Below are 23,491 nucleotides of genomic sequence, written 5' to 3'. Positions count from 1 at the left end.
CCCAGGGAAGAGGTCACATGTGGATCCTTGTAATCAGTTCCCCCTTTCCAACCCACTCACCCTCCACTCTCCCAGCATCGTCCCTCACACCCTTGGTCCTGAAGGTATCATCCACCCTGGATTCCCTGTACCTCCAACCCTCATATGTACCAGTGTACAGCCTCTGTCCTATCCAGCCCTGCAAGGTAGAATTCGGATCATGGTAGTTGCGGGGAGGAAGCATCCAGGATCTGGGGGAAAGCTGTGTTCTTCATCGATACTACCTCACACCCTAATTAACCCATCTCCTCTCCTAAACCCCTCTATGAGGGGATCTCCATTGGCCGACACTTGGGCCTTGGGTCTCCACTCTGCACTTCCCCCTTCATTTAATATGATATATACACATATATACACATACATATATACATATAAACATATATACACATACATACACACTTATATCTTTTTTTTTTGCATGATGCCTTATACCTGGTCCCTTGGGCACCTCGTGATCGCACTGGCCGGTGTGCTTCTTCCATGTGGGCTTATTTGCTTCTGAGCTAGATGGCCGCTTGTTCACCTTCAAGCCTTTAAGACCCCAGACACTATCTCTTTTGATAGCCTGGCACCATCAGCTTTCTTCACCACATTTGCTTATGCACCCATTTGTCTTCAGCGATCCTATCATGGAGGTGTGCAGTCAATGATATGATTTTTTGTTCTTTGATGCCTGGTAACTGATCCCTTTGGGACCACTCGATCACACAGGCTGGTGTGTTCTTCCATGTGGACTTTGTTGCTTCTGAGCTAGATGGCCGCTTGTTTATCTTCAAGCCTTTAAGACCCCAGTCACTATCTCTTTTGATACCCGGGCACCATCAGCTTTCTTCACCACATTTACTTGTTCACCCACTTTGGCTCCAGCCGTTGTGTTGGGAGAGTGAGCATCATAGAGTTCCAATTTAATAAAAGAAGGTATTCATGCATTGAGGGAGTGTTTGAGTAGAGGCCCAAGGTCCTTCCGCCACCTTAATACTTGACCTATAAATATAGACACATAGATCTATTTCCCCATCCTCCTATATATATTTGCATGTACATGTCTTTGTCTAGACCTCCATGAATGCCCTTTGACTCCTAGCTCTTTCCTCCATCTCCCTTGACCTTCCTCCTGCCCTACTACCATGCTTCATTGCCACCTGGGCTAGAGTATACCTCTTCTCTAAGCAACCTTACCCTTGATCATTTCCCACCATGCCTGCCACTCCCCCTTCTCTACCATTTGTGGTCCCATGTTTTTCCCTTGTCCCTGGGTTTGTTAACACCACTTCCTTACCCCCCCATACCCCCCACCCCAAGTCCCCCCGGAACTGTCGGTCCCGTTGTTTTTCATCCAGATAGTTCATCCAGCCTGTCCTATTCAGACAGAACTGTGGAGTCACTAACATGCACGAAAACTAGACAGAGGAAAACAAAGGGGTTGCATCTTTTCACCGAATTTATTCAATCTATGCTCTGAGCAAATACCCAGAGAAGGTAGATGCTAAAAGGAAGAATTTGGCCTCGGGATTGGAGGAAGGCTAATAAACAACCTGAGATACACAGATTACAACCTCACTTGCTGAAAGGGAGAGGATGAAGCATTGCTGATGAAAATCAAGGATTGCAGCCTTCGGTGTGGAAAACAACTCACTGTAAAGAAGACCCAAATCCTCACCACTGGACCAACAGGTTACATTACGATAAAAGAAGAAAAGGTTGAAGTTGTTAAGGATCTTGTCTTGCTCAGATCCATAATCACTGCTCATGGAAGCAGCAGTCAAGTGACCAAATGACTCATTGCATTGGATAAACCTAATGTACAAGACCTCTTTAAAGTGCTGAAAGCAAGGTTATTACTTTGAGGATTGGGTGGGCTTGACCTCAGCCATGGTATTTCTAATTGCCTCATATGCATGTGAAAGTTGGAATTAAATAAAATACCAAAAAATAAATGTATTTAAATTATGGTGCTGAAGAAGACTATTGAAAGTACCATGGACTGCCAAAAGAACCAGTAAATCTGAGACCAACGGGAAGTGTGGGTGATGGTCAGAGAACTCACTGCCAAGCTGGGGACCGGAGACATGGCCGAGACCAACCCCAAGAGCGTGCAGGTCCACACGGCTGCAACAGATGCAGGATAAATTCCAGACCATGTCTGACCAGATCATCGGGAAACTGATGACACGGATGACATGAGTGGTCGCATCGATGACCTCGAGAAGAACATCGCTGACCTCATGACCCAGGCGGGAGTGGAATGGCTGGAAGGCAGAAACAAGATCCCCAACACGCAGAAGAGCTGAGCCTGCTCCCCGTGTACATCGGAGCTCGGAATGCCGTCTAAGCGAGACTAGGCCGGTGGTTCTTGCCTCGTGGCTCTGCTTGGTAGACGGGCTTTATATTATAAACTGTGTGTTCTTACCAGAAAAAAAGAAAAAAAACTAATAAATCTGTCTTGCAAGAAGGACAGTCACAATCCTCCTTACAGGCAAGGTGGGGAGACTCCATCACCTTCCACATGTCGTCAGGAGGGACCGGTCCCCGGAAAAGGACGTCTTGCTTCACATCCTTCACAAAGTAGAGGGCCAGCAAAGAGAGGAAGGCTGTCAAGGAGATGGATGGACACAGTGGTGGCAACAATGGGCTCAAGCCCAGGAACAATTATGAGGTAGGACAGGACCAGGCAGGGTTTTGTTCTGTTGTACATAAGGTTGCCATGGGTTGGAACCGGCTCGGTGGCCCCTAACAACCTCAATAGTAATTGAGCAATCCCTTCAAGGTGCATACCAATCAAGAACAGGGCACATTGCTGCCCAGGACCAGAAAAACACTGTCAAACCAAATTGTTTACAGCTTACCCAGGAAATATCAGTCAACCTGGGCAAAAGTAACAAACTCTCTGGGGTTCAACAAACAAACAAACAAACTCAAGCAAAGGTACCTCCTCTGGACTTGGTAGAAAAATCTCTCAAGATATTTTTCTAAAAGAAAAACAAGACAAAATGCTACATGAAGGACCTCGATTCCACCACCGGTATAGGAATAGCTATTGCAGTTCTTTCACGTACACTGAAAAGCACTGCTGATTATTCCCATAGAAAAATGGCTTTTGACGTGTACAATAGCAGTACTGCTCAGCTGGGCCAGCACACTGGGCATCATAACGCTAAGGCACAGACGTCCGATGGACATGCTGCCAGCGCACTGCAAGAAGTGGGCAGCGGAAGAAAAACAAGGTTTGAGATGTGCAGAGCCAGAAGCTTGTCTGAAAAGGTTTATTACAGCACCGGTTCTCAATCTGTGGGTCGCAACTGCCTGATTCATAACAGTAGCAAAATGACAGCTGTATCAATGAAAATCATTTTATGGTTGGGGGTCACCACCACATAAGGAACTGTAGGAAAGGGTCGCGGCATGAGGAAGGTTGAGAACCTCTGTGTTACAGATGTCATTGCATCACCAAAAATGTGTTGCAGATCCTCGTCTCTATACCTGTGACTATAGTCCCATTTGGGAATGGGAAGCTTATGCTACATTAATGAGACGGGACTTGTGTCATAAGCGGTTTAAGTCCATCTCTTTAAGATATAAAAGAGATTAGACATGCAAGGAAATAAGCAGAGATAAGGGAAGACACATGCCAAGCCACATGAAAATCTCCCAGGAACAAAGGTGCAGAAGAGACAAGGACCTTCCTCCAGAGCCCATAGAGAGAGGATTTGAACTTCTAGCTTCCTACACGGTGAGAAATTAACTTCTGTTTGTTAAAGTCACCCACTTGGGGTATTTCTGTGACAGCACCAGTAGCTAACTACATGTTCCAATTTTCATATGTGTAAAATTATAAGCATGAGATCTGTTTCCCAAAGATGTCTAGACAGAATGGAAGTTCTCACTCTGAAAAGAGTGGTAACAATTCTAAAATACTCGTGAGGCTACTGATGAAGAGTTGTAAGGATAAACAAAACTTTTCAAAACAATCAATAAAATAAAACATGTAATTGACCATGTTAGGTTCGTTTCTATAAAGAATGATATACGATATCACTGTCAACGAGGCAGCCAAGAATATGTAGTCAAAAAATAGATAAAATAATGATAATAAATTTTGTGATGTTGGTGACATCAGTTTGTTAAAATTTAAGGCTTTTTAAAAACTTTTTTCTCATTCTAAAATAATATCTACTTTATTTCCTAGTTTTATATTATAGTTCCCATTCATATTACCTCACATTTACTTTTAGAGACCTCCCGCAAATGTATAAGCTTCAGGCATCTCCCAAACCTGCACCAACCCCTGCTGAAAATACAATGGGTGGAGGAAACCAATGGGCATATGTTTTTCTACTCCATCCTTTCCCACTTCCTCTTCCTAGAGGACTTCCCCGCTCTGTCTGACACAGTCCACCGTTCCATTACCTTGGTTTTTTCACACCTACCTAACCCTTAAGCATGCTCCAGCCTGAGCATCATCTCTAATAGCTGTCCCATCTGGATGCTCCCACAGTCCAATGCAGATACCACACTTTAATTGGCTTCCCTAGCTCCCTTCCCCATCCATTTAGGTCCTAATGATAAAGTCTGAATTTTCACGTCTGGTTCCCTTGTTTGATTGAATGAAGGCCATTCTAGGAGCCAACTCTCTAGCAAATGGAATATTCCTTTTGCTTATACCTCTTGCTAATGCTTTTGGCCACTTCTCTGCATGTTATCACTTTTTACACGGAAGACAGGCAAGGTTAAATTTTCTCCCTGAACTTTCCTCTTTGACAGAAAGAACTCTTGTTAAAATCTAGAGTGAGAGAAGAAATAGACTGGCTCTTGAGATGGAGGAAAAGGTAGCTTTGGTGAGCTCAATTTTCTATGAGAATCCAAGAGCCTGCCTAGACTGTGCCTGAGACGGCAGCTTTGTATCTCCAACACATATCCACTAATGACCTCAGAAAACAGAGCCATTAGCCTAATAACAAATCTCAAGTCGACGCAAATCCTCAACCGGAATTTAACCACAAGGGGAAACTACATACTTATCATAACATACTACCTTGGGCACGTTGGGCTTAAAAATTATTCCCAAACAGCTTTTCAACAGATCACATATAATTAGTTAAATCATAAAAGAACTTTATGTATGAAATCTTTTCTTGTTTTAAAATGAAAACCATTTCTGAGTCCACACTCAGTTCTAAATGCTACAACTAATTTTTACAAATCAAAAAACCAAATTACTGTCATTGAGTTGATGCCAACTCACATCAACCCTACAGGACGGAGTAAAACTGCCCCTGTCCCTTTCCCATCTGTAACTCATGATAGGAATAGAAAGGTCAGTCTTTCTCCCTCCGACTGCCTGGTAGTTTTGAACTGCGAACCTTGCTGTTAGCAGCCCAACGCGTAACCACACATCATCATGGTTCTCTTTACGATTAATTATGGTGCCGTAAAAGTGAAGCTCAAAAGGTGTTAACAAGACTCAAATATTCTGTCTGCTCACCCTGCTCTACGCAGTAGGTTGTATTAATGATTGTTTTAGGCTCCCGTGGAAGACTGGATTGCTCAGTCTTGAATAATGAAGTTGAGTAATGATGGCGATTATTTCCCAATTTGAAAACAATAAACAGAATCTTATCAGTTCTAAGTTCTGAACTTGTAATATGCATTTTTGTTCTGCTTGAGAATAGTCAGTTCTGCTGTAGAAGACGAGAAAACAAACAGGATGAGTGAAACTCCTTAGGGGTGTGAAGCCGAGAGGAGTAACTCATGCAGCATGGTGGGCATGCATATAATAAGCAGGACACTTGTGTGCAGAACATAGAAAGGTATAGAAATGCTAAGCAGACACTAAAACTTTCACTAAATATTAAATATTCGTGAAGCATATTGTTGCTCATAGATGCTGTCTAGTTGGTTCCAACTCACAGCAAATCGATGCACAAAGAACCAAACCCTGCCCGCTCTAGCACTTGTGATGTTTCTGCCCATTGCGGCAGCCACTCTGTCAATCCATCTTGTCAAGGGTCTTCCCTACTTTTGATGCCCCTCTACTTTACCAAGCAGGATGTCCTTTTCCAGGGACTGGTCTCTCCTGATAACATGTCCAAGGAACATGAGCCCCAGTCTTGCCATCCTTGCTTCCAAGGAACTTTCTGGTTGAACTTCTTCCAAGATAGATTTGTTTGTTCTTCTGGTAAAGCAGTGTGGCTGTGTCGGGGGTACCGTGGTCCTCACAATAGACGACTTTAAAAGGTCTGGGCAGCAGACTTGCCCAGTGCAATATGTTGTTTGTCTTGATTGCTGCTTCCCTGATCATCGATTGTGCATTCAAACAAGAGGAAATCCTCAACAACTTCAAGCTTATTTCTGTCATGTTACCTCCGTTATCCTCGACAACCTCAAGCTTATCTCCGTTTGTCATGTTACCTATTGGTCCTATTGTGTAGCCCTGGGTGCTCTTTACTTTGAGCTGCACCCCCTACTGAAAGCTGCTGTCCCTGATTGTCATCAGCAAATCCTCCTTGCTTTCAGCAAGCAAAGTAAAATCATCTGCCTATCACAGATTCTTCATAAACTTTCCTACAATCTTGATGACACATTCGTCTTCCTATAACTCAGCTTCGTGTGCTGTCTGCTCAGCCTACAGATTGAATAAGCATAACGAAAGGCTATAATTCTGATGCATACCTTTCTTGATGGTAAACCACTCGGAATTCCCTTGTTGTATTCAAACAACTTCTTGATCCAAGGACAAGTTCCACATGAGCACGATGAAGTGTTCTGCAAATTCCTATTTTACTCAATGTTATCCATGGTTTACTATGATCCAGGTCAAATAAATGCTTTTGCATAACCAATAAAACACAAATACACATCTTTCTGGTATTCTCTGCTTCCAGCCCAGATCCTCTGACATCAGCAATGATGGCCCTTGTCCCATGCCCTGCTCTGGCAGCTCTGGCAATGCACTGCTGCAATCGTTGCTGAGTGATCTTCAACCAAACTTTGGCATGTGATATTAATTATATTGTTTACTCATTTCTGCATTCTGGTGAGTCACTTTTCTTTGGATACAAATATGAATCTCTTCCAGTCAGCTGACCAGAGTGTTGTCTTCATGATTTCTTGGCAAAGATGAGTGAGTGCTTTCAATGAAGCCTATTAGCCACTCACTAAAAACTCCCAAAGTTTTCAATTGGTCATCCATTGATGGTATCCATTCTGGTTCTATGAATATGCTGACAGATAAAATAGATGCTCAGAGGCTAATTTATGAGCTTTCAGTTATGGCCATGTACATTTACCCTGGTGTTTTTCTAGCTGTGATGCTTCTTAGTTCAATTCTCAACCCTGGTCCCTGAAACCACACCATCAATAAGAAAGACTAATGGGAAAACAGAGTGAGATACAGACAGAGAGGGAGAACACACAAACATATGAATAGTATGTAACACAGGATTTAAATGGTGTGGTCCTTCCATATCTCAAATACATTAACCCACTCCAACCCTTTCCCCCTTGATTCTCACTGTATATTCATTCACTCAATAAATCATGTGATGAAAGCATCTTAATCAGCGCATAATCTATAACCTCTGGAGTAGTTTACCTGGTAGTTAATATATTTGAAGACTACATTTCATCAAGGTAATTTCCCACATGACAAAATTCATCAGTATTTCTTAAACCTTCATTCTGACTGCTAATTGACTGTCATCAAGGGCCAATAGAAATGACAACCAATTATGAATGGGAAACCCTGAAGCAATTAATCCTTCTTAGTCCTGCAGCTGCCTTTCACGTATGGTATTTGTTGACTTCATGTTACACACATATAACTAAGTAGTCATGTCTTCTGCGGGTAAAATTCCCCTTGATGCAAATCATTACGTTACACATATTGGTATTTCATGATGTTCCAGAAAGAGTCTAGTGGTCTATAACGTGGACTATAATTATAGGAGGCTCAGCCAGCTGAACAATGTTCACTGCCATCATTTTGATAAGAGGTTCACTAATAGCATGAAATGGACTCACTCCATGATCCAATGCTTATTTTACCGCACATTTCATACAAGCCAGGCACTGTGCTGCCTGCAGTGGTGAAGAGAAGGTAAGATGTGGCAGAATCGCTGTTTGGGGGTTTTTGTAGCGTATCAGAGAGATGCACTAAGATCTCAGGCAACTATAATACAAACCAAAACCATACTCACTGCTAACAAGTCAAACTAACTCTTAGCAACCCTACAGGGCAGCTGGAACTGCCCCTGTGAGGTTCTAAGACTAACTTTTTACAGAAGGAGAAGGGCCCCTCTTTCTCCCATGGAGTGGCTGATGACTTCGAACTGCTAACCTCGCAGATAGAAGGCCAATGTGTAACCACTACACCACCAGGGCTCCTATGATAATATAAGGGGCTAGCGAAATATCATAAAAGACAGAAAACAGAATTGCATGTGCATTTAAAGAAGTACACCATCAGATGTACTGGACGAATCCCAGGACAGTCAACTGGTGAGCTCTCTTGGGAGCAATTTAGCAATGTGTATAAACAGACTTAAAAACACTGCATGCTCAGCAAATCCATGCTGAGGAATGTATCCTAAGGACACATGATTAGCTTCAAGGAAGGTTCTCATACTATAGAAAACTGGAAAGCATCTATACATTCAGCATTTGGGGAGTAGTTAAGAGAACTCTAACACAACCATTCAATAGAAAGGAAGCAGTCATTAAAAATTGCAAACTTCATTGTCGGTATTTCATATGATTTTAATGGAAAAGTGTGCTTTTGAAAGTCCAAACCCTACAAAAGACAATCAGTGGAATGTCTTTCCTTTCCTCCTTCCAGAACACCCCACTCTAGAACTCTCCCCAAAGAAACCACTGTTTTCTGTACATGTACAAGAAATATATTTATACATACATTTCTTTATTTTTATTCAAATAGTGAGCCTAATGTTATACCCAGTTCAGCACTTAACTGTATGGGTCCTTAACAATTTATCTTGGGTAGCTTTCCACATCAGCAAAATATAGATGATATCATGTTCATTAATAGTTTTACAGAGTATTTGTCTCTATGGATTTTCCATATTTCATTTACTCAGTCTCCTATCCAAGGTCAAACTGTTTGGTTTTGTTTTTAGAATTGTGCGATTATAAATAATCTTACAATAGATCTAGATGAAATGTTGAATAATATATGAAAATGTTCAAGATGTTTTTTGAAGTATATCATATAATAATATATAAAATCCCATTAAATTTAGTTCAAATATATATTTCATAGCGGGGTGTGGGGAGTCGGGAAGGAGAAACTACATATATTAATAGCCTTTGCTTCAGGGTAGAATAACAGGTGATCTAAATTGCATCCCTTTATCGTCTGAAGGAGCCCTGGTGGCACAGTGGTTAAAGCGCTCGGCTCTGCCTGGAAAAATCAGCAGTACAAGCCCACCAGTCCCTCCACAGAGGAAAGACCTGGAAGTCGGCTTCTGTGAATATTTACAGCCTTGGAAAGCTGGTGGGGCAGACCTACAAGGGGACTTGAACAGGTTTATAGAAACAGGGAATTAAAAGATAAACCTGTAAATTTTATTTCTCAATGTAAACTCCTTCAAGATACTTTTGTGAGTGATGCTACCAGCCATTGAGTCCATCCTTCAAGAAGTGAAAGTTTGGGGAATTGAACTATGTCGGTGAGATCTTTTGATAATATCAACTGAGTAAAAGTGGATGACTTTCCAAGATCAGGAAACAAAGAGAAGTCAGAAAGAGACAAACCAAGACTGTAAAGTTGAAGCCTAAGGGTTCCCTAAAGAAATTCTCCCCAAATTGTCCTTATTGGATGGGATGGATGAGCAAGATCGTCGTGATGGTGGAGAAGACTCTGGTGAAGCTTTCCTGTGTGTTTGTCTTTTCTTCTCCTCCTCCTCCTCCTTTCTTCTGATTTGGTTAGCTTTGTACTGTGGATTAATTGGGTAACGGTTTACAGAGCAGATCAGTTTTCTGTTAAACAATTCGCTTACATTGTTTCATCTCATCGGTTGCATGCTCCACAGTGTAATGCCACTTATCCCATTTCCTCCCCATGGCTCATGCTTCCACTCGCGTTCGCTCCTGACCCTACTAAACTTTGTCCTTCGGTAAGTGCTCCCTCTTGGATCTTCAATGGTTGCTTATTGTAAGTTAGGCAATACCTCCCTGGTGTTATTGATCCCCGTATAGTTGTCTATCCTTTGGCTGAAAATTTAGCAGGGAGGGTGAGTTCAGTTCCAGACCTGAAGGGTCAAGGGGGCCACAATCTTAGGGTTCCACCAGTCTCTGGCCAACCATTCAGTCTGGTTTCTTTTATGATCTTTGAGTTTTGTTTCGCATTCTCCCCAACACCCCACCTCTATGGGGGCCTTCTAATGTAATCCCTGTCAGCGTGGTGGGTAGTGGTAGTCAGGAAACATCGAGGTCCTTTGGTCTTAGGATCCCGTCAATTAGTCCATTGGACTGTTGTCTTGTGTCTTTTTTTTTTTTTCTGGACAGGGTTAGACCAAGAGTTGCACCTTAGGTGACCACTCGTGACTGTTAAGTCCCCAGGTGCTATTCATCAAAGTAGAATGTAGAATTGTCTTGTGAACAATATCCTGCCAATTGGTGTTCCTTGAGACCATGATCCTGAGTCCCTTGGACCAGGGATTCAATCAATTGATGTTTATTTATGTATAAGAAGTATTCATAACTTTGGCTCCCCTTCACTCCCTCAGCGTTTCCTGCTAAGCTAGCTTTGGCTAACTATCTTAAAACAGTCTCATAATAAGCAGATGTTATCGTTGTTTGGCTTTCCAGAAAATCAATGAGCAAAATGCCTTTAGCAATCAAAAAAGATAAAAACAACAGCTATTGTCATGATCTTTTGCTATTGACCCAGTCACTTTTGTTTCTATCCATTGCTTTGATTGTGCTTTACCAGGATGATGCTGGTAAAGCCATCCTTCTTCTCCTGTTATAATATTTCCAACAAATTATCCAGGATCTTAATCCCACCTATTTAAAATTTCTGTTGAAAAATATCTCCTTAAAATTATTAAATAATTTTATTGGGGAAACTTATCACAATCCATACATACATCCATTGTGTCAAGTACATTGTACATATGCTACCATCATTTTCAAAACATTTACTTTCTACTTTGAGCCCTTTGTACAGATCCTCATTTCCCCATTCCCTTCCTCATGAACCCTTAAGAGTTTATAAATTGCTATTTTTTTTTCATGTGTTACACTAACCGATGTCTCTCTTCACCCACTTTTCTGTTGTCCATCTCCCTGGAAGGGGTTTGAATGTCGATAATTGTGATTGGTTCCCCATTTCTCCCCCCACCTTCCTCCTTACCCTCCTGGTATCACTACTCTCATTGTTGGTCCTGAAGGGTTTATCTGTCCTGGATTCCCTGTGTTGCAAGCTTTTATGTGTACCAGTGTACATGCTCTGGTCTAGCCAGATTTGTAAGGTGGAAATGGGGTCATGATAGTGGGGGGGGGGGGAGTAGGAAACATTAAAAAAACTAGAGGAAAGCTGTATGTTTCATAGGTGCTATACTGTACCCTGACTAGCTCCTCTCTTCCTTGTGACCCTTCTGTAAGGAGATGTCCAATTGTCTACAGATGAGCTTTGGGTCTCTACTCTGCCTCCACCCCCATCCCCGCCCCGTTCACATCGATATGATTTTTTGTTCTGGGTCTTTGATGCCTGATACCTGATCCCATCAACACCTCATGATCACACAGGCTGGTGTGCTTCTTTCATGTGGGCTTTCTTGCTTCTCAGCTAAAGGACCGCTTGTTTATCTTCAAGCCTTTAAGACCCCAGATTCTATATCTTTTGATAGCCAAGTACCATCAGCTTTCTTCACCACATTTGCTTATACACCCATTCTGTCTTCAGCAATTTTGTCAGGGAAGGTGAACATCACGAAAAATATCTCCTCTTATCTGCAGGTGATCTGATCACAATTTTGGCACCTATTAACAAAAACTTTAATTTTTCAGTCATTTGTGTAAGCTGAACCAACTGAGATGTTTATGGTGTTGGCTACTGTATCTGCTGTTAACCATTGGTCCACTTCAATTAGGGCACAAAAAATATTGTTTCCTCAAAAACTGATGTGGATCCTCTTCCACTATAGGCTTCATCTTCAATAGTGTCTCATCAATTCTTAAAACAAGGTATCCACTTATAAATCGCTGACTTGTTTGAGACATTGTCCCCATAAACGTTCTGTCGTGTCAATGATTTCACCATTCTTCCACCCAAGCATCACCACAACTTTAATGTTTGTTTTTGCCTCAATTTTAGTGTAATTCACATTGCTCTGATAGAAGCTTTTTTTCAAATGGATATGCTCTCCTTCTTAGTACCTCAACGTAGGTCCTATTCAGGCATGTGATAATATAAAACATGTACTAGGTTTATTTGGGTGAAATTTTTTAATCCATGAATATTATTTGCAGAATATATATATATTTTTGTTAAATTTTTAAGACCCTACATGCTCCATTCAACAGGGTGGCTATAACCTGGAATCAACACAATAGGTTTTGGTTTGGTTTGGTTACTTGTCTCTGTTGTCTATTATCTAAATGTTCTGCAGACAGCATATGTCACTTATGTTAATTCTAAAAAACATGAAAGGAAAGGTTTCAAAAAAAGCTTTTGTGGAGGAGGTAGCATTTAGGATAAGATTTGAAAGAGGAATGGAATTTTTACTTGTGCAGATACACAGAAAATATTAGCATTAAAAAGAATTGTAATTAAATCTACATGGGGTGGAAGAGTTTAGGCAGGATGGAGGCAAACCATTTCATCAAGTTAGAGCATAGACAGGGTGTACGGAAGAAATCAAGAGATGCGGAAAATTTAGTTGCGTTCTGACAGATGAGATGATGCGTGTATATTAAGGTAGTGGGAAGCACAGGAGAATAAAAACGACAGACATGGGCAACAGTATATCCAGAATACTGCTGAGCACTTAGTTCATCAGTCAACAGTACTCTCCTTGGAGTCCCCCTAAAGAAATCAAAATGATGTAAGAGAGGGAATCAAATAGGGAGGTCAACCTAGAAGGAAATACAGTGTCATAAAGTAAACCATGAAAATGATCCTACTGGATCCTAAGGGATCCTACTCAACAGAACGAAGCCAGCGGTGATTTTGTAGTAAGACCCTTGCCTTTAATTTAGGAGACCTGGGTTTAATTCCCAGTTGCAAAGGCAGCAGACACTCATGTCAGTGGATGCTTGCATTTTGCTGTGACACGGACCAGGTTTCATCAGTGCTTCAAGATGAAAACAAACTAGTAAGGAGGCCAATACAGCGCATACCTCAAAATGGGCCAAACCCATTGTGCATAGGGCACCACGAGGCCAGCCCATTTGACAGCAACCAACACTGGCAATTTTGTAAGGTAGCCTCCAAAACATCAATACTTGCCATCCAAACAAGTTCACAATAAGCTACTGAAACATTAAGTACAAATTACAAGATTCCTACAAATGTCATGAACCAGGTGGACTACCTGAAACACACACTGATTATGTTCCTGGTTGTCACTGCCGATGGCTACTTTCCAAGATATCGAAGAGGTTTGGGGTAACAGATTCAAATTCCTGCTGTCCTAAATACGTCTCAAACTCAGTTCAGAACACTGTGGCTATTTTTAGGTGCCATCGAGTCAGTGCCAAGCCACAGCGACCTGAGGCACAACAGAACAAAGCACGGCCCAGTCCTGCCTGGCCTCCCGATAGTTCTTACGCTTGAACCCATCGTTGTGGCCACCTTGTCAGTCCATCTTATCGAGGGCCTTCCTCTGAGGGAAGCTGAGGACCAGGGACGCAGACAAATTCCCTGTGCTCATAAAAAAGAGTCTGGAAAGCCAAGACTGGTGGAGGAAGGCCTTCACATTTGTGAGTTGGAGGTGAATCCCACTCACATTCTCCAGCCTAAAAATCGTCCCCACAGACTCCCCCCTAAGAGTGCTACTTTTAAGATGATTCTTATAAGCACATGGCTGCTTACTATATGCCTGCAATCTATCTGTCTTTAAGAGCAATCAGGCTCTATTGTCCACCCCTCCCAAAGCACCGCGGACTCCCTTCTGATACTAATCATAGATTGTTCCCCCTGGGGAGGGCTCAGGGGCATCCAAGGTTAAGATGCCATCTTAACTCTAGTACCTGCCCATCCTGTATGTATGTGCCTCTAGTACTTGCCCACTGTACATGCTTACCGGGGCTTGCTAGCCCCAAGACTATGTAAGCCTGTTGGAGAATACATTCGCTCTCTCTCCTGTTCCTGGGTTCATGGAAAGGTGAGCACCTGGCATGCTTTGTCTGTCTCATTATTTTCCCTCAATTGCACAGCCGCACCCCAGGACCCTCTTGGGTGTAAGGCTGTCCCTGACTCTCCTCTATTTCGCTGCCCTTCTACGTTAGCAAGCATGATGTCCTCTTCCAGGGACTGGTCTCTCCTGAAAACATGTTCAAGGTATGTAGGGCCAAGTCTTGCCCTCCAATGGTAGCAGGTTTTGGTCCTTGAAGTTGCTATCTAATAAACAACTCCCATCTGTGGAGCAACTGGCTAGCTACGCTACTAGCTTCATCCTGTTCCACTTTGCTTTAATGGCCTCAACATTCTTGCAAGGAAGGTATTGTAATCATTAGCAGACTAGTTTTTCAGAAAAATAAAACATGACTCGGAGAGCTTGATTCACCTGTGCTAGTTCACACACCTGAGAGCCAGTGAGTGACCCTCCCACTGGGCAGCACTATTCAAGCTTTGTCCACCAAACCCAACCCATTGTTGTTGAGTCCTTCCCCCCAGAACAGGATCCTGAAAATGTCACCAACGTCGTCTGCCTGTGGCCACACCGATATCAGAGACTGTGAGAATGGCTTAGGACACATTTTGGACACAGAACTGACTCTCTCACGCTGATCAGAACACACAGCACCGTGACAAACAGCAAGGACAGTGGAAGGAAGCTCGAAGGCAAGAATTGTACCCAGGAAGTGTGTGGCCAGCCGCCTTCTTTCCCGGCATTTGCTAGCAAAATTATTTTTTAACTGCACAGAATGATACGATGTCTTTCATTGATCTAGGAATCAGATTCCTTTTTGTGACATGAGGCACAGCACTTTTAAGTTATCATAAAGGATACCTATGTACTTTAAATATCTGAAATGCTTTCAAGTTTTATTTTCAAGAATTAACTTGCCATTGAACAGAGCTAGAACTAGCATGAAATTGAGAAAAATGTTACAGAATTAAGCCAAATAATTAAAAAAAAAAAAAAGAGCAACAGGCCCTTTTTGCTGTCTTTATAAAATAAAATTCCCTAGGGGGAAAAAAGGCAATGTTCTAAGAATAGAAGAACATTTTCTCCCCGAATGCCCAGAGTTCCTAACAGGATAGCACTAGACTTTCATCTTAAATCCACAGGCAGCTTCCTTTCTCTTGGTCACACAAAGGAAAAGGCAGAGACAGATCTGGTGGAAATAGCTCAACATCTCCGAATAGCTGATCACACACAGAATGAGAAAAAAGCACATTATGGGACAATGTTTTCCATCATCTCGCCAGACTGCTTCAATAACGGAATCCAGGACAAGTTGCCTCTGCTAGCAACTGCTCTCGCTGCTCTCCAGCGCCATGCTCACAGAATGGGAGGCAGCTGAATAGCCGGAAGGACCAGCCAACATCAAGCCTTGGAAGAAATACAGTCAGAATGCGATTTCCTCTCAAATACTTGGACATGTTTTTAGGAGAAACCAGTCCCTGGAGAAATACATTATGGTTGGTGAAGTAGGAGAGGGGCAACAATAACAACAACAACAAAGATGAAACCCTCAACAAGATGGATTGGCGCAGCGGCTGCAACAGTGGGTGCAAACCTCACAGTACCTGTAAGGACGGCACAGGACTGGGCAGGGCTGCTTTTGGTTGCACACAGGGTAGTTACGAGTTGGCGCCGACTCAGCAGCATCTCAGGACCACCACAGCAGCTACGGGGAAAGCCTCGGGAGACCAAGATAAACAGTGCTGTCACCAGGGCTGCTGTCAATGTGGTCACATAGGCTGCCCATGGACCTCTTGCACCAGATCATATTGAGTCCTTAATAATGTTTATTATTAATTTCAATCATAATATAATATTGGACAGCCAGAGTGGTCAATTATTTAAATGGAATATTTTTTGGATTATGTGTATACTAAAATCAAATGTTTCATACAATCTTTCTTTATTGAATTACATTATTAGAAACAGTAGAAGCCTGTCTTTGACTTCTGTTTTAATTTCTTTTTTCATTAGTACTTCATTCTCAAAAACATCGTTGATATAGGTTCCCAAATACTAATTACCTAAAGCACCAGACATGTTGACAAAATCAGCAACTGGCCTTCGCTCATCATCCCATTTGGAAACAGACTGATGTTGTTATGCTAATGAGGTAGGATGTGTTCTGAGTCTATCTCCTTTAATATATAAAGTAGATTGAAAGCAAGCCAACAAGCAGAGCTGAAGGAAGAGAGATGCCAAGCAAATGGGGATTGTCCAGAAGCAAAAGCTCAGAAGGGCTAGGGAACTTCTTCCAGAGAAAGAAGGCCTTCCACAGGAGCTGTTGTCCTGAATTCAGGCTTTGAGCCCCCTAAACTGTGAGAAAATAAGATTTCTGTTTGTAAAGCCAAAACACAAAGCAAAACCAAACCACCGGCAACAATACATGCACAGTATGTGCAGGCAGCACGTGCAGGAGCACCATTGCCACTGGGTAACAGTGACCGCTCTGACCAGAGCTCACTGGGCGGGTCGGAAAGGAAACACCTGTCAAGTACTGACACACGTAAAGTGGGTTTACAAAAAATATTGTGCTGCAATACTCCAACTATGACACTTAGATTTTATGCCAACTTGACCCTGTGTGAACGTGGAGGGTGGAGTCCAACCTATCAATCAGGTCAGAGCCTGATGATGCCTCCTTGGTGGCATGGCAAGCCCGAGGAGAAAGCAACAGACAGTTCTGGGGGACTTGGAGGAAAGAGGGGGTGGGGGTGGTGGAAGGAGCGGTGAGCAAGCAATGTCATAGTCAGGAGAACAACTAGGGAATTAAAAGCAACCAGGAGGACATAGAGATTCCAGAGGTGCTGGAGCAACAGCCATCTAGTTGAGAGAAAGTACTAAGAGGCAGAAGATGGGAAAGCGTGATGGTGGGGCAGGAAAGGAAACAGGAAAGATCTAAAAGGAAAAGCTATGGAGAGAGGTATAAATATGGGTGTGTAGTTAACGTAAATGTATTAATTCATAAAAGTAGAAGTATTGGCTCATGTACATACATTTATATGGCAATACATTGAGGAGGTAGACAGACTTTGACTCTGCTCAAGCCCTCCCTCAATCCAAGAACACTTTGTTCTAACAAACTGGGTGCATAAGCAAATGGGGAGAAAAAAAGCTGATGGTGCCCAGCTATTAAAAGATATAGCGTCTGGGGTCTTGAAAACTTGAAGTTAAACAAGTGGCCATCTAGTGGAGAAGAAATAAGTCCACATGGAAAAAGCACACCAGCCTGTGTGATCATGAGGTGTCGACTCAATCAGGTAGCAGGCACCAGAAGACGCAAAACAAACAAACAAAAAGTCATATTGTTGGGAATGAAGGGCATTGGAGCAGAGAACCAAAACCAATCTGTAGACAATAGGACATCCCCTCCCAGCAGTGTCACAAGGAAGGGATGAGTCAACCAGGGTGCAGTATAGCATCAGATGAAATATACAATATTCCTCTGGTTCTTTGAGGCTTTCTCACCTTCCATTATCATGTCCCTGGTCCTGCCTTTCAGTTCTGGCTAGACTGGAGCATGTACACTGACACTGGTACAGATAAAAGCTCAGGGCACATAGAATCTAGGTCAGATAAAGCCCTCAGGAACAGAAATGGGAGTAGTGATACCAAGAGGATAGGGGGGAAGATGGGAGGAGGAGGGGAAGAAGGAGGAACCGATCACAATGATGGACACATAACCAACACCCCCCCAAAAAAGGGGGTATGAACAACAGAAACGTGGGTGTAGGGAGATAGGGGTAGGTGTAAGATATGAAATCAATAGTAACTTATAATTTATCAAGGGGTCATGAGGGTGGGAGCTGGGGAAGGAGGGAAAAAAGAGGAGCTAATACCAAGGGCTCAAATAGTAAGTAAATGTTTATAAAATGATTATGGCAACATATGTACAAATATGCTTGATACAATTAATGTAAGGAATGTTATCAGAGCTGTAAGAGCCCCCAGTGAAATTATTTTGTTTGAAAAGGAAAGAGAGAAATTCTTTCTTCTGCCCCTTCACCTGCCATGCTTGCTGGGATTCTGCGTCTGCTTCTAGTGGTGCCCCACAGGGGCCGCTGATCCTGGGAACCAACCTGGGAGCTATCAGTGCCCTATCACGTTTCCACTGACCATGGATCCACCGACATCTGCACCCGCCAGCCTGTGCTCTCCCTGCTTCCCACGTCACCGTTCTGTCTCAAGAGGACTGGGATGCTTTCCTGATCTAAAATTGCTTCTTGATATAACATTGCCTCTTGATATAAAGTTCTTTCTCATACATGTATGAGTGCCACTGGTTTTGTTTCTCAACCAAACATACTTCCCCTTGTCACTGTCAACTCTGACTCATCCTGGCCTTATTGGGCCGAATAGAACTGTTCCAGAGCCCTACTGAGGCTATCCATTTTTATGAGAACAGACAGCCTCTTCCCCCCTCCCCCCAGAGGGTCTGAACCATCTGACTTTGTGGTTAGCAACTTAACACCCCCCATTACAGTGCCAGCCTCCTTTGTTATAACTAAGGATATTTTTATTAAAATAATAAATTCCTGCTGAAACACTATACAAGACACTATACAAAAATTGAATAGACAGTCACAATGTGTCACCTCCTCTGGCAGTGTCACCTGGTAGGATTCATACCCACACATCTCCCTAGGGTTAACACTGAAAACAACACCTTTGGGATTGGATTTCTCTATACGCACTCCTGTAACACATAGTACGTTTCCTGTAGTCCTCATCACAGGCTCCTATTTCTGACCTGTGAGGTACATGTAAAGTCTTTTTTATTATTTTTATTAATTGGGATTGTTAGATCTCATGGGAGAGATATACCTCGGCTCTTGGCTTCGCATGAGAAAAAATTCACGCCGAAGCCTGGTTTGTGATCCAAGTTTGTTTTATAAAAGTTAGAAGCAGCACCAGTGCGTGGGAATGCAGGCCGGCTGCTCCGGACCGCAGCAGGGACGTGCTGCTCTGTGTAGCAGCTGCTGGGAGAGGGCGAGCCACAGCAAACTTCTGGCTTTTCAGCAACCCCCTCTCCCCGAAACCACCACCACTGTTGAGAGGCGTGTTAGATGGTATGGTTGGTCCCATTGGCTGAGTTAAATTCACCTGGCCTAGATGGGCGAATCCAGGTGTACCACCCACCTAGTTGTACCACCCCTTCCTGGCCGGAAGCTTGAACCTAACAGGATTAATACACATATTAAAATATTCCATAGTTTAACTACATCCACGTAAAATTTGAATAGACTTGCTTATCTCTGTATCTTTATTACTTAAATATAAGGTCTTGTATATAGAATATGCTTGATAAATACTGGATGGATGGATGGACAAATGTGTAAACAGAGCTATAATAATAAACAGGTAATTACTATGTGCTATGGATCCAATTTTGTCCCCCAGATATATGTTGGGATCCTCACTCTGTAACTAGGAATGTAATCTCAGTCAGGAATAAGGCTCTTTCTTATGTAAAAGGCCATAGCAGTGTAGGAGGGGTCCTAAACCTAATCACTTCTAAATTTAAAGGAGAGAAGCAACAGGAATCAGAGGGGAGGTGGATGCTGGAGCTGGAGCTACAGAAGCTGAAGGAATCCAGGCTCCACCCCCAAGAGTCTGCACAGAGAATGCTTTCCCTTTGTGTGGGAACCCTGAATCCAATAAACGTCTGTTCTCTAAAGCCACCCACTGGTGACATTTCTGTGACAGCTGCCCTAGGATGCGAAGACGTGAGGCCATGTGGACAGAGCCAGAGGGAGGCGGCCTGGTGAGGAGGAAGCAGCGATGCTTGCTCCTTGTGGATTTGTCCTGTGCCTACTCTGGGAACTATCACCCCCCTCCTTTCCAGCCCCCTCCCACCCACTAATGATTACAGATTCAGTTCAATCAGACTAAGTAACTCTGACTTTTTAATCTTATTTCTCACCACTACCTTATCACCTGTCTTCTGGCCTTGGCGACATTAAAGCAGCGAGGAAAAGCCATTTTCTGTCACCTTTGCCCCTCCTAGCACCTTCTCTAATCCACAGGGCTCCTGTAAAACCAAGCTGGTGCTCAGCCCTGCACAGGAGGAAGCCAGGTGACTGGGTGTCGGCCCATAGGCGATTAATCAACTGTCTTCCAGGGGCGTGGTGTTGTGAAGCTGTGCTGGGTAATAAACAGCAGGCAAAAATAATCATCTTGATTTTCTGACTCTGAAGCCCAGGCATGTGCTATAAAACTAAATTGACATCTGTTAGCAGACTTGTCACATGGATGGTTTTTTTTCCCCTCTCCAGATTCTGGAATAAATTAAACCTTAAAATAAAACTGGGAACAGAGAGGCTGCTTTACATAATCCCTTCTAATGGGGTGCTGAGAGCCCCTCCTCCCACGGCCTTGAAAGAGAAGAGAGTTCTCCTAAGAACTGTTTCATTATCATTTTCATTGCAAAACTGTTGAATGCCTCGCCACGCCAGGAAATCTGTGTTGTTGTTTCCTTTAAAGGTCTTTGTGTTCTGAACTCATAAGGAGAAATGGAACTTTCCTGATTTTTCCCCTCGCTTGATAATAAATCAATTTCTTTTGTTGTTTGCTTGTTTTGCTCTGCTTTTACCTCTAACCAAGACACCTCTCCCCAGCACCCCAGCATGTTTCCTGGGTGTTGCTCTGTTATGCTTGGGCGCATCTGAGGAGGGGTGGTGTGGGTGGGGGGTTGGGGGGGTGGGGTGGGGGGGTTCCCCTGCAGACATGCCAACCGGGTGTGACCTGGCCGGATGTGCAGGGGGACACACTCCCCAAACGCATTCCCTAATGGATAAGCCCTTCCCAGTGTTCTTCCTGTCAAAAAAGCATTAAGCACTTCTTTCTTTCTTTGATAGGCATAAAAGAATTTGTGTAGCTGTATAACCCTGTGAATTTGAGCCGCTCCACGCTGAGCATCACATCCCTCAGTGAACCTGCAAGCTCCTTTAGTAAAAGAAATCCCACAAGCAGGAGCTGAGAGACCTTCATGGACCTCAGAGCAACATCAGTGCCCTCGGCGGTCAATCCCAGAGCTTCGTCAAGATGCCCACCCTTGGTGGACAACAGCGCCGAGAAACACCCACGCCAGCTCCCTGCATGCTAATGTCCTCCAGGTGTAGAACCCCCCAGTAGTATAATAGCACTGGGCTGCTCTGCATAGCTCGGAGAAGCCATCGTAACGCTCCACAACAGAAAACACATGCTGGGCTCGTGGAAACTGCCGGTTCATTTCGCCGTGAATCCAAGGTCATCTGCCGACAGAACATTCTTGAGAGAAAGTTCATTTCATCTATTGTGTTAGGCCAGGCTGGCTAGAGAAACAAATCCAGAGATACGCACATATGCATAAGAAAGAGCGTTATAGAAAAGAGTCGCTGTATATTAAAGGAACATCGCAGCCCAGTCCAGATCGAGTCCATAAGTCCTATATGAGCCCAGAAGTCCCATACCAGTGCATAAATTCCGCCTGAGACACATGCAGCGCATGCAATGATGCCGAATACAGGAAGAGGACAGGCCAGTGGGTCCACTGAAGGTGGAAGCATCTCAGCACTGGCGTGGGTCTCCACGTGGCTCCTCAACAGCAGGAAAGTAAAGCAGAATGTGGCCCACCTCCAGGAAGAAAGAGGGGAAGTTTCCAGAATCCTCATGAGAAGGCCACACCCATAAGGACGCAGCATCAGGCTGCGACCTGATTGACATGCTAGACTCCACCCTTTGACCAGTGGGTCTCAACCTTCCTAATGCTGTGACCCTTTAATACAGTTCTTCATGCTGTGGTAACCCCCCATCCCCAACCATAAAATTATTTTTGCTGCTACTTCATAACTGCAATTTTGCTACTGTTATGAATCGGGCGACCCCTGTAAAAGGGTTGTTCAACCCCAAAAGGGGTCACGACCCACAGATTGAGAACCACTGCCTTTGACCTACTTATCAAGTTGACATGAATCCTGTAACTCCCACACCCACCTTGCCATTGGGAAACGGACGGTGAGAGAGCACCTGCCGCTCAGCAAGGAGAGAGCGCGATGCAAGGCAGAGGCTGACAACCTAGGTACTATCCCTTCTTGCTCAAAATCAGCCCTGAGTGGCGCCAACAGGTACACACATAGCTGCTGCTGAACCCTGTGGATGCAGCCCGGATACTTGAGTTCACAGAGATGGCTCCAGAGACGGGCCTGGCAAGCTACTTCTGAACAGTGAGCAAGTCAAACTAGAGCTCCACATCTGGAGCTCAGGGAAGTGAAGGAATTTAAAGAGACATGGCAACACTTAGCCGACAGGACCAGTGGACCACAGAAACTCCAGCTCCCAGGAGCCCGAGACTGGAGGAACCAGATGGTGCACAGCTAAATGGAAGGGAATGTGGAACAAAACTCACAACCAAAAGAAGAGCAGGCTCACTATTCAGAGAGAGACTACTTGAGACCCCGAGTCTATGGCTCTTAGGAACCTTGCAAGCGTGAACGAACTGATGCCCGATGCTCAACTTTTAGCCAAACAGTCAAGAGTCCATAAAGTGAGGGGTTACCCACTCATCAGAACAATCAACCATATGAGATCCAAAGGTCACCATTTGCCCAGATAAAGCTCCGAGGCAAGAAAGGCCAGGAAAGAAGGACAGCGAGCAGTCATCAGCGCAGGGAAGAAGTGGGAGAATGCTGTTACGTTGTGGGGACTGGAATCAATGTCAAAATATGCACGAATTGTTGACTGTAAAACCAATTTCTCTGCAAACTCCCTCCCAAAGTACACACAAAACCAGTGACACTGGTAACAAAAATCCTAGGGAACACAGTTCTGCTCAGACCCACCGTGAATAAGAATCTGCAGCAACTGAATCAAGAATCGACAAGAAAGGGGGGATTGAGCATGAAAGGCCGAACCCACAAACCCTTCCTAGACATGAGAGTTCCTCATCTTTCTCTCTCCTGATCACAGTTACCTCAGCAAGAGTGCACACAATGCCAGACCAAATAAATAAAAATATACATGCCTCTGTGATCCAAGGGTTATAAGTAATAAAACCCAAATCAGAAGGAGGACTGGTATCAGAACTTGAATCGTGAATATCT

General features: G+C 43.6%; 1 protein-coding gene and 1 pseudogene across 1 annotated transcript in view; one reads left to right on the top strand and one right to left on the bottom strand.

Annotated features, from left to right (window-relative positions):
* Positions 1-23,491, bottom strand: part of METTL24 (methyltransferase like 24) — a 159,533-nt gene that overhangs the window by 39,419 nt on the left and 96,623 nt on the right. The gene's annotated exons all lie outside the window — the stretch shown is intronic.
* LOC142452774 (heat shock factor-binding protein 1 pseudogene) lies at positions 2,109-2,330 on the top strand (annotated as a pseudogene).

The sequence above is a fragment of the Tenrec ecaudatus genome, chromosome 7 (assembly GCF_050624435.1).
Source record: "Tenrec ecaudatus isolate mTenEca1 chromosome 7, mTenEca1.hap1, whole genome shotgun sequence".
Classification (NCBI taxonomy): Eukaryota; Metazoa; Chordata; class Mammalia; order Afrosoricida; family Tenrecidae; genus Tenrec; species Tenrec ecaudatus.
Note: the sequence above shows the minus strand (reverse complement) of the source record. Positions and strands in the feature narration are given on the sequence as shown.